This window comes from Falco punctatus (assembly GCF_963210335.1).
Source record: "Falco punctatus genome assembly, chromosome: 9".
Lineage (NCBI taxonomy): Eukaryota > Metazoa > Chordata > Aves > Falconiformes > Falconidae > Falco > Falco punctatus.
This window is the reverse complement of record NC_137589.1, coordinates 19,686,450-19,698,677: the sequence shown is the minus strand read 5'-3', so window position 1 is coordinate 19,698,677 and position 12,228 is coordinate 19,686,450. Positions and strand designations below refer to the sequence as shown.

The following is a 12,228-nucleotide window of genomic DNA, read 5'->3' as shown; positions in this document are numbered from 1 at the left end:
TGCTGCCGTGGCCCAGGGTCGCTGCTGATCAAAGCGAGATCGTGAGAGATGCTGCAACCTGGCACTGTGTGCAGACAGCAAGTGCTGTACTTGTCACTGTACCTTCCCATCTTTCACTTCAATGACCACTTGATTTTATTCTGCTGTTTGACCCTGATATTGGATAACTCCTTGACACTGTACGGAGGGGTATGTTGCAGTCCAGGATATCCCACGAGCTTTTTTGGTTTTGATTTATTTTTTTCCACTTGCAAGTAGATTTTTGGCCAAAACAAGAAGCAGGAATCAGAAGGAAGTAAACCCTGGCTTTATATCACATAGGGATGGATTGCAAAGCTTTCTTAAAGACATATTTGGGGGAAAATTAAAAACACTCAAAGATCAGACAGAGGCAGAACTTAGGTACAGTCACTGCAATTTATTTAGGTCAAGCTGGGCTCTGTAGCACTGTGTAGTTTGTGGTGATTGGTGAGCCTTAGAGGTGTTACACCAGAGGTAAAAAATGCAAAGCTGTCTTCATCCTTGGGCATCTCTGCTGGGTTTAATGAAAACCTGGATCTGAGAGGCCTTTGGGTGCTGAGGTACTGGCGGGCTGGCTCACCACATCTCCTTATCCATCCTTTTGGAGGGATCTCTTGCCTCTCTGCATCTGCTGTTGGCAGTTTCCAGCCTTGAGTAAAGGGTCCCCCCTTGTCCTGCTCTCTGAACAGGAGCATGGTGCCACCAGCAGCCCCAGTGATGCCAGATGGGGCTGTCTGTGGCTGAGCTTTGCAGGGATGGATGGGCACGCTGGCTTTTCAGTTTCATGCACAGGTGTGAAATTAAAGGGAATTTGGAAAAAAAGGCTGCACTAGCAAAGCTAAGCTGCCCTGGGAAATGTGTGGAGAAACTAATTGTCCAAGATGTGGGAATCCCAGGCTTCCCTACAGACTCTGCCTTTCCAGTCCTGGCCAAGCTGCCAGCTCTCTCTCCTCTGGAAAGGGAGATGGGTGTTAACTGAGAAGGCTGTGTGTAATTTTGGGGGCAAATCTAGAATCTGGGCTGCAAGATGTCTGCAGAGGGGAACTGCTGCATGCAGGGATGGACCAGAGTAGCTGCCTGGATGTGTGGGTCCAGCCTGTGCTCTGAAAAGCAGGGGAGGCTGAAGGGAAACGCAGCAAGATTACACAAGCAAAAGGAGGAGTGAGTCACACAAAATTTGGGGTGGGAAGAAACCTGGGCTGCGTCAGTCTGGTAGGTAGGAGAGTCCTAAAACAGTTCATTTCTGTACACTGAGAGAAGCTCAATTCACCCTGGTCCCCACCAATCCTATCTGCAATGAGCTGGCAGGGTTTTTATGTAGACCCAAACTGACTTTTTATTTTCTGCTTGTTGATAGCTATGTTGTTCCAAAGCCATCCAACTGAAGGCAGAGTCCTGCCCAGCAGCAAAGGGACAGGAGGCAGGAGCTGAAACCTTGTAGCTGATCCAGCAGCTCCTGGTGTAATGGTGTCTATCCAGAGGAGTGCTGTGATTTTACTGTGAACACCATGTGTTATTTGGCTGTATGAATGAGAGCCAAATTTCTGAAAGACTCCTGTAACATGCCATCAGCTGCAGGCCAGGGCTGTGTGTGTTCCCACGAGTGTCCCATCTATTCCAGGTCAGGGAATGGCAACCTCTGGCAGCTGCAGCGGTCCTGGGGGGCCAGCAAGGCTTCCTGACATGAGAACAAGCACCTCGTCTCTCCATGGTCATCTTAAGGCTGAGACAGGAAAAGTTGGAAGATAAACAAGAAACTTTTTCATGTGTATTTAGACCACTTGAGATTGCCCATACTCTAATGACACATTCTGCAGATTACAGAACCTAGTAATTACAGCTAATAAGTCCAAAATGTGTAATTACCCTGTAAGCACTTTGAGCTAGAAGACAGAAATAAGCATGGTCGTTACACACTCATTAAGTGATCTATTGCTTTCCCTGTTCAGCATGCGAAATCCAGGAGTGGCAGAAAGCATAGCTGTTCTTTTTCCCCAGCCTCCGTCTTCATCAGTCCTGGGTGAAGGGAGGAAGCCAGCTCGTTTTCCTGCCTAGCCAAACCAGCTCCAAAATCTAGTTTCCTTAAGAGAGATGATTCCTGATCAGATTTTCAGATCTGGAGTGGGAGGCTTTTGAGAGGAGGCGGTGTTTTTTTTCTTCCCACTACCTTGTTTTCCTTCCTAATTAAAGTAGGTCTTTTGTCAGTCCCTGAATTTCTTGCCCCCTCCAGTTTTCCCAGAGAGGCTTCTTAACATTTTCTGCCTCTAATCAATACACAATTTATATGCAATAACTTTGTCCAGAGAATAGGGAAGCAGCTATCAGGGTTTTTCCTGTAATTCTAGCGTGCTGTAGCCATTGACTGAAGGTCAATGCAAGGTTGACTATGACTGATTTTTACTGTCTTTGGGCAACCCATCAGCAAAATGCAAGCTTTGTAAAACCTTGACTCAGTGCGGGCCATAACAGATAGCACTATGCAGCCTGCCAAGCACACCATGAAGCTGGCTTCCTTGGCAGTGCTGCACGCAACAAAGCTTCTCTCTTCTGCTTGTGCAACCCTTTCTGGTGGAAGGAGGGAACCCCACACCTCCACGGGGAATGACAGATATCCTGACAGATGCTGTTTTCCCCGATTATATGGATAGTGGCTGCTTTGATGGCAGGTGAAGTTGGTACCTGCTCATGGAGTGAGGAGAAGAGCTCCATTAGGTGCCCCTGGGGACAGCAAGACAATTCTGCAGAGAGGACCTTGTGCTGGGGGAGCGGGCACCTCATTTAACCTGCCTCCCAGTGAGGCTTGTGCTCATCTGTCTCCTGTCACTTGAGATCCTGCTGTCATCTCTTCAGCATCCCTCTGGCTGTGGCTGTACTGGTACAAGCTCCCACCAGGAAGAGGACAAAAGGACAGAGAGCAGGAGAGGCAGGAGAAGATAGTAGCAAGGACTAGAAGTCTCCACCCTCAGAAATGAAACTTAAGGAGATGGATGTCATTCTCTGTGCTTGTGTGTACCCTAATCCTTCCATGGACATTGCCTGGGAGGAGTGGATATGGCCAGTGGGAATGACCAAGGCCTCTCCACACCATTTTCAGGTGTCCTGTGATGTCTCACAGCAGTGGGATCAGCTGGGGACACTGCAGTTGACATGCTTAACAAGCAGGGAGGCACAGACTCAGAGTCATTTGGTGTCTTATTAATCACATTTAATGTGTAGGTTGCTTTAGCGTTGATCATTTTAAAATTCCCTGTCGGAAAGGTTAGCTGTATAATTATAGGTATAAATCTCAGGGACGTTCTTGCCAAAACAAATGGAGCATCTCACACTCAGGCCAGGGATGAACCCAAAGAAGCCGTAAAAAGGGTTCGTAATGATGGACCAGGAAGCCTGCACCCAGCACAGGGCTGAGAAGAGCTGTGTAACTTCAGAGGTAAATGATGTCTTTGGGTAGTTGGGAAGAGTTCCTGCAGTTGTCCTGAGTTGTACAGAAGTAGGAGCTATGGATCTCCAGGCTTTGAGCGTTAAGGGATGCCTCAGTAGACAGAGTCAAGGAAGAAGTTTGTTCCCAGCCACATGGGTGCTGCAGGGAGGGACGTGGGTGACCTTACCATGTTCTGGCACCAACCAGCCCTGCCACCTGCTGCTACTGGTTTCTGGTCATTGATGGCAAAATTGGGAAGGGCTCCAAGTCTGCTTCACCTGCTGCTGACTCCAGCAATATTCAGGCTGACATTGCAGTCAGAGCTGTTGTTGGCAGTGTTTCTCAGTGGCGTCTTGAGCATCATTGGATGCAGGCTTGGAAAAGCACCACACTGCATGAATGTGACCAAAGGGTGCCAGCTAATGGGGCTGGATCAGGCTCAGATGGTGAGGAGTCATGAGGTGCCTCCTTCCAAAGGGTCTCAGTGTGGGTGAGGAACCTGAGGATAACCTGTTTATGAAGCAGATCTGGGAAGTGCTGATAAATATCCTTGGTTAGCAGCAGAAAACTTCAGTCTTTTTAGTTGCTGGCTGAAAAAAGCATGTTACTTGTTCTGTTAGTGAAGAAAATGGAGCTGAGCTTGTCTGCCTGGGTTTTTTTTTTGCTATTTGAGATGCACAGGCTAGGTGAGAAGTCTGTCAGAGCATCAGTAAGTTCACATGTGCCCTTAGAAACCTGGCTGTTGGGAACTGCCTCTCCCCTGCCACAATACCTTGTAAAACCAACCTCACACCTTTTCTCCTCTTCAAATTGCAAGTGCTTCCTGACCAGAGCAGGTCTAGGAGATACTCACCCTGGCTCACACTCCTTGTCTCCTGAAGGCCACATTTGTCCTCTTTCCCCCTTTCTGGAGAGGATGCTAAGTGAGTGGTTGCAAGGAGAGATGCTGATTTGGGTTTTTGGTCTGTGCCTGTGCTCAGCACTCAGAAGGATTAGTCATGGATCACACTGTCATAATAAATCAAGGTGCAAGGACAACAGTATATTAGAAATAAAATATTCTGTATTAGCAGTAAGAAGAAATATTAAAGACTTCAGTGTTTTGGATTGCTAATTGCAGGATGTCTTGATTGCAAAGCAAGCAATACAGGCTCTTCTATAAACTCCAATGCCCATAGCTTACATTATGAATAGCAAGAAGAGTACATTGGACATCATCTTGATGAAAGCAAGACAAACATCTAAAAACACTTAAAATACTCATCTGAAACCATCCTCATGTCTCAGTGGTATCCCAGTTAATCACAGCCCTCTCTAAAAGCACTGTCTGGGTTTTGTCTTTTACACTTATGTTAGTTGCTTCCAACTTTCTCATCAGTCTCATCTATAAATTCAGACTCTTCTTAAATAAGACTGGTGCCACACAAAACCACTTCTCCCATCCCCGTGCACTGTCTAACGATTATTCCCTTATCCCTTTATATAACTGAATCAAGCCTGACACTTAAAGCACTCCCTTAGGGAAGTTATTGAATTTAACAGGGCTGAAACCAACAGGGTTCTAGAGAGATGCTCTAAAAACCTGTGCAAGATAATGGAAAACAATATCCTTTCTATAAGTTTCTGAACCACCCTATAAAATTCTATGGCAAGAATGAAATTCCGTAGGACTTTTTTGCCCATAAAGACTAATTATGAGTAAATTGGCCTTGGTGCTTTTATTGCTGAGCCCCAAAAACTCAGTGGATACTGCTATCCTGCTTTTTCTTTCCCAGGCAGAAGAATATTTTGGCTCTACTCCTTAGCAATTCGTTCTCATTTTGATCACAGATGGGATCTTGTCTAATCCAGACCTGTGGTAAAGAAGAGTTCTGCTGTGACTTGCTCCTTGACCAGTTTTTCCCTGTGAGTCCCCCACCTGCTCACAGCTCCCACGGTGTTGGCTGCTTGGCCATCTCTTCCTGCTGCCCTCCCCCCGCTCCTTTTTTTTTTTTTAACTTTTGAAGGAAGCTTACCTTGTTCTCTCCATTTGGGCTCAAGGGAGAGAAAGTGGATGGGGGAGGAGAGGCAGAGGAAATATGAGGCACTATGAAACAGAAATGGGGCAAAGATAACAGTTCTCCAAGCTTTTCCAATCCTTTTCCAGGCTTCCCAAGCCACGTAAAAAAAATCAGCTTAGGCCCTCAGCTCTCAGGAAAAGATGTTTTTCATTGGACAAGGAGGATTACGGAGTGTCCAAAGCTTTGACGCTACAAGGGATTTTGTATTACCTTGCCTGATAAATCTCCCAGGAGCCTGTGCAAATATTCTTTGAATGAAAACCAACGAGGTACTTTGCTAGTATTTGCAATTCCTTTTATTCACACTGACTTTTTCTTGCTGAGATTGCTCACACAAAGGGCGAATAAATATTCAAAGTGCTCATGCCTGAAATGCTCCTGCCAATGTTATGAAATGTTCTTTTTATTATTTTTCTCGGTGCGTTCAAACAATTTCAATTGATGAACCTTAAAAGAAACTCCTGCATGTAAAGGGAAGGTGACTCAATAAGGGAAGAGAAAGAAGATCACATGGTGGTATTAATATCATTACCTACTCACCAAAGTGAAAAAACACCTGGCAGTGACTAGGGGACATCCAGATATTAATTGAGAAGCTGAAATGAGTTCATTTAACACTCCTTGCACAGATAGTCAATGTTTCATCCCATTGACTTGTTTGTATGTGTGTTTTGTTTTGTGTTCTTTAACAAGAAGAAAGGGGGGGGGGGGGGGGGGGAAGATGCAGCCAAAATACTCACTGTAAATAATTCAACTTGCTCTGTTCTGTTATTTAGAGCGGTGGATAGAATGCCTACATTTGAAGATGTCGTTCAGGCTGTGCCCCCTTCTCTCTGAGGTGTACCTTAAAGTTGGCTTTCAGCTCAGCATGATGTGATCAGAGATGACATCTCATTGTTCTAAGGACAAGGTAGGTAAAAAAGAGCTGAAAAGGAACTGTGCAATTCATGGCTTGGCACAGCTGAAGGACCCCAGTGAGAGGGATGGGTCTTTCTCAGTGGAAGGAGACAGATGTGTCTATTTGCATCCATATTACTAGTGCATCTCCAGTTTAGTCCTAAGCTTTCTCTCCCAGTACCTCGAACTGGAAAGATCAGAACTAGCTAGAGTCCCAGGGAGTTGTCCTGAAACTGTAGCATTAGTCTGCATCCTTTTCTGTTGGTGGACCAAAGTCTGGGGCTGCTGAAAGCCCACTGCCTAACTGGTGTCAACCATTTCTCATTGTCTGCCCTGTGCAAATGACACCAGTGGGGGACAGCTGCCTAAAGCCATCTCAGCAGAATGGTAATGGCAATACTCACCAAGTGGAAAAAATTAAGGTTTTTTTTTCTTTTCTGTAAGTAGTAGATAGAAAGTCAGTTCCATTTCTGGAATTGTTTTTAAAATAACTCTTAATAAAAGTATCCTCACTTGAAGGGGTCAGGACGATAAGAAGGGACAGACATGTCTTGTTTTGTCCAGCCAGAATGAGGTTGCTGATCTTTGCAAGGAAACTCCTTGCTCTGGGGCACCCAAAATAAACCTCCCCTTTCCTAGGCTGCACCTTCCCCTCTGGAGCGGGCAGCAGGATGCTGAACGCATGATCTCCTGCACCAGGGCTGAACGTGTCCTAGACCATCTACTGAGTCCATTGGTTTGGAAAGGAGGATCAGACACCTTGGCTACAACTGGATCCTGGCTTTGGTTGGCAGACACACCCTGAATGCCTGGTAGATCTCCATCCTGAGCTGCACCAAGAGGGTGGCAGAGGCACCAGGTACATCTTTTTGTGTTGAAATGCAGAAGCGAGCCAGCTGGCAGTAAGCAGCACACAGCCTTGCGCTGGCATGTCCTTCCCGCTGGGATGAACAGGTCCTAACCCACACCTCATCATTTGTGCTTGCCTTTGAACTGAGCGAGTTCTCTGCTCCTGGCTCCGTAAAAGTAATAGATTATGGCAGGTGGTGGGAGGCATAGGAAAAATGGTAGTGCTAAAGAGACCATCTGAGTTACTTGGGGAGTGATCTGCCCAGTGTGACCAGCCAGGCCAGGTCTGGCAGGGCCACGCCATTTCTTTATTACTGTGCCTACAGAGAATTCAGATGTCCAGCCTCAACTATCAGTATTTTGCGTTTCCAAGGCAACCCCATCTTTAACAGTCTTCATAATGACATCATTTGGTTGAAATGAGCATGCATGATCTTTTGATTACCACTGGAAGTATAAATTAGGTTACTCTCCCTACCCCCAGGCACCTGAAAAATAAATGCATTGGCGGAAGGGGGGGAAAAAAAACCCCTCAGAAGAGGGTAAAGGGAAAAATCAATTTTTACAGTAATGGAGTCCTCATTCAGCATTTCTTCTTTTTATAGATTTAGATAACAGTGATATCTTAGTTTCACAGAGCAAAGAAATTAATTACTTACTAATGGTGCAATTCAGAAATTAATTTATGTTGTCTATTTAAATGTGTCATTATTAATCAATTTAAAGGAAGGGACCTGTAAGCGGGCACCATCTGAACTGACTTATGTTGCCAGAGGACTTCCCCTGCCTTCTCCGTGCTAGAAAATGCATCATTCCTGCTACATGCAAGTTGTTGCACCTCGAAGTGCTCTGGCATCCCTGATGCAATAAAAAACCCAGGGATTCCTCAGTCCTGATGACTGGGCCCACCCCCGATGCATTTCCCTAGGTATGGACCAGTGCCAGGGTGCTGCAAAGGTTTTAAGGCTCTTTTCATACTTAAGTTACTCGAATTCCATGTCTGAGGTTCAGTCATTTTCTTTCCTGTTTAAAAAGGCAATGTACAGAAAGAGGATGCCGTCTCCTGAGGCAGCTGCCTTTTGGAGATGTTTTGCTGCTGGCTTCCCAGCAGGTCTTGGCCAGGTCATGGGGTTTTAGCACACTATGGGCTCCCTAACAAGGTCAGGATGGGGCAGCCGTGTTAGGAAGGTGATAATTAAATTGTCACAGATCTGATTTTCTTGATTTTACTGCTGCATTTAGATGGGAAGAAGCAATATATTGCACAGAACTCTTCTTTTTCTGAGTAAGGCTTGGCCCAGGCTGAAAAGGGGAACCCCATACCATGCAGTAAATCATGAAGAAACTAAAAAGCGCTGCTCAAATTCTCCTTGAAACACCCAGCATATCAGTATGTCGCTGCTTTCCGTACCTGGCTGCTCAGTTTTTTCCCTGCCTGGCAGGAGCCTGATCTAATGGCTTATGTTGTTCCAAAAATGTTGGATCTGCTGCGTGTTTCTCCTTGCGCTCCTTGAAGCAAATGGCAAGGCTGATGACTTGGGAAGAATATCTATCTGCTGAAGGATCCTGTACTCAAATCTTGTTTGGGCTGCTAGTATAGGGATGATAGCCATTCCTTTCCTGTAATGATATACTGTCATGTTAGTTTTGGTGATATCCCAGTGTAAAATAGAGGGATGTGAAAGCCTGCAATCTGAGAGCCTGCTGTGGTACCTATCTATATTTATATTTATATACAGGTTCTTTCTTTCTTTCTTCTTCTCCCACCCCTTTTAAAGTAATGCTTGCATTTAACATCTGCTGTAGTGATAATGCTTCTTTATTAGGTCTGGAGAAGTTTACACACATGCCTATGGTAAACCAAAGCCTTTATCTAGCTAAAAGGGTTTAAGATCAGTTTCATATTCTTCCTCAATGTTTTGTTTTTCAAACCAATTACTGCCCTGCTGCCTACAACAGGCAAATTTCAGCCTGAAAGTTCTCTCTGTTGAGCTAAAATGTTTTCTCCATGAAACACTGAGCAGCGAGGACTAGAGGCAAGTAAGCAGCAGGTTGCAGAATTAATCAAGAAATCATTTAGCGCCTGCAAATAAGTACTTGTATCTGAAGTCTTTATGGTTTGTGGGTTTTTTTTTTTAATTTCCCCCTTTGTTCTGGATAAATCTCTGGCTTCAGAGCAGAAAGACTGCAGAGAAGCAGCTGAGATTTAACAATTTGGTTTGACTTTGCACTGGAGCAGATTATGGAGTGTCCTCACTGTCCCTTTTGCCAGCTGTGGTTGAGGGTCACCAAATTTTGACAGCAGGGAGGTAACCCAGCAGGTAGGAGACAGTGACAATATCCCTCTTACTAACCTTTCCAGAGTGCTCATGTGCCTATGCATGATAATAAGACTTCAGCTCATCCTGGCTTGTGCCTTTTTGGAGCCAGAGAGAGCCAAAAGATACTACACCCTCTGGCCTATCCCTTGAACCTCCTGCACCCAGGAGTAAGAAGAATTTTTTTGTGATTTCTCCCATGCAACAATCCATTTCCCCCATATACCATAAGTCATGAGATAACTTGGCAGTGGGTTTACTGACTGGGTTCTGGAGGGTTTGGTGTAGGCATTGAGCCTTTATTCATTGCTAAGCACAAGGACAAAAAAAGTGTAAAAATATTAGCGTATATAGCTGTATAGCATTTGAAAGCTTTTTGCTTTCTCTGATGTAGAAATTGAGAAGCAAAGATAAAACCAAGTTTAAAATCTTGGTTTTCAGATGTTTAGTGCTGATTATCTCCACCTAATTTTCAGAATCATTGTCCCTTTTTGGGTTGAGAGAAGAGCAGTCTGGGGCATTGGCAGCATGATTTTTATTCATTTTCCTCCTCTTTCCTTCCCTCCTTGTCCAATAGCCGCAGAATATGTTGGCTGTGTTTTTTTCTGGTGCTCTAGACTTGCATCGAGGCATGCTCTGACCTTTTTTTTTTGTGTGCTGACAGCAGCTGCATAAAATTAGGATCTAGGTCCTAGATTGCCCTTACTGCTACAACCTGTTGAATGAATTTTGAATTGCCCTTGCTCCTGAGATACCAGTGAATGGCTTGTAACAGCCCTTGTGGGGGTTACAAGCCAGTCCAAGTCTACCTTGTCCCCAAACTGTTGTGGCATGTGATAAGTAACTCCAATACACACAGCACTCATGAGTTATGTGACCTTTATGCTGTGCAGTTTCTGGAGAGCTGGATTTGCTGCCACCTGTGGCATGTGAACATGGGCCCTTTATAACCCAAAAAGCTCAGATTGTTGTGATTCTGCTCTGTTGTTTTTCTTTGCCTGGTCAAGAGGCTCTTGCCCCATTTTTTCTTGCATGTGCGGTGTGTGCCACCAGCGGTCCTTGCAGCAGGGAAGGGAGCAGGGTGGTTTGGAAGTTGAATCCCTCCCTCCTCTAGCAAAGATGCAGAGATCCCTTGAACCCTCTGTGACTGGCAGGGATCCTCTCTTCCAAAATACAACCTATGCTACTGCCCGTGACAGGGTCTCGAGGTCCCCAGCCTTGGCACCTGCCCTTTGTGTTGGATGCAGGACATCGCTGATGTCAGTGACACACAGGAAGTCAATTACAGTGTTACACTTGCCCAAAGAAAAAGGTATTCCCAAAATTGTGGTAGCATGGGGAAAATGTGTGGCAGTAAGCTACTCTGCCACTGTTTATAGGCTGCAAGCAGAGTTTTGCAGACAGAGCTGCTCTTCCCATGTGCACATCCCTGCCACAGCATGACTGAGCCTAGAAGGGAAGGGGTAAGGTCACAGACAGCCGTCCTCTATGACCTATGAGCCAGGTTGCTGCCCTCGGGTGCTTGCTGTCATCAAGGCTTGAAGTTTTGAAAGCATAAGGAGATTTGGTGTTTGAGCCACGTGAATGATGAGCTGCCTTTGGGCTGGGCAGCATGCCCTTAACTCTGCAACCCCAGGGTCAGAGGTGGTGGTTCAGTTATTGCCACGGCCTCAGTGGGCATGGCCACCCCATCGCTGCTGCGCGCACCCGTGGGGGAGGACCGCACGGGCATTTCTGCACCATCGTCATCACCTGGAGAGAGGCAGCGTGGGGAAGAGCCGCCCAGCGAGCACGATGCTGGTGCTATTTCAGCCTTCTAGCTGAAAGCTCTTGAGAGGCAGGCAAGGTGTATGAAGGGGTGGGAGGGGAAGCAGAAAATAAACCCACAGCAAGCCCTGCCTGGGAAGTGCCGTGCCAGCAAATAGAGCCTGGGTCAGTAAGAGCAGGCAGCTGCACCTCTTGACTCAGCAACTTTTCTGCTGGTGGGGGAGTGGAAGTAGATTTTATGGTCCTTGTTGCCTGTCTTTCTTTGCCGTTCTGTTAAATAAAGTCCCTCTGTAGGAATATAATCTTGCCGGGCCAGGAGGCTTTGGAAATGCCACTCATCTCCTCCTGCAATGGGTGTCATCATTGCTGTAAGGAGCAGATCTCGATAGAGCTTCCTTTCTCTAATCCCATACTGCATCCCAGTGACAGCTGCAGTGGTGCAGAGCAGAGCCCCGTGGCAGGAGGGCTTAGGGCAATTTGCTCCCTAGCTGAAGCTAATCCCTAAAGATGGTAACTGGCTTAAGACCTGAAAATAGGGTCTTTTTATGACTTTTTAGTTATTTCTTTCTCTCCTAGTCTTAACAGTGCAGTCCACGGGGTCTTCATACCTACTGCCACAAACCAGTTTTCCCCACTCCCTAGGTGTAGTATTTAACCTAGCAGGTGTTATCCGATGTGACTGTCTAGGGTATAGGTTCAGGCTATTAAAATGTGGGAACAAGATCCGCAGTAAGACAACAAAAAATCTTAGCCTGAAAATGAGCGACACATGGAAAAAGAAGAGTCCATTGTGAATACCCCGAGGGCAGGGCTGTCCCCTCACCCTGTTGTGATGAAGTCCTCTCACTCATCTTCAGGATGGGTTGAGCATGACACAACAAAGCCTCACAGCAGC

The 12,228-nt window shown here is 46.0% G+C and overlaps 1 long non-coding RNA gene across 1 annotated transcript in view; it reads left to right on the top strand.

The window, feature by feature from the left end:
* The window catches only part of LOC308069302, a 90,576-nt gene extending 78,552 nt beyond the window's left edge, over positions 1-12,024 (top strand). Inside the window, exon 4 of the long non-coding RNA XR_013930336.1 lies at positions 6,279-12,024. This is a non-coding gene — a long non-coding RNA (uncharacterized lncRNA). The remainder of the gene's footprint in view (positions 1-6,278) is intronic.
* The last annotated feature ends 204 nt before the right edge of the window (positions 12,025-12,228 follow it).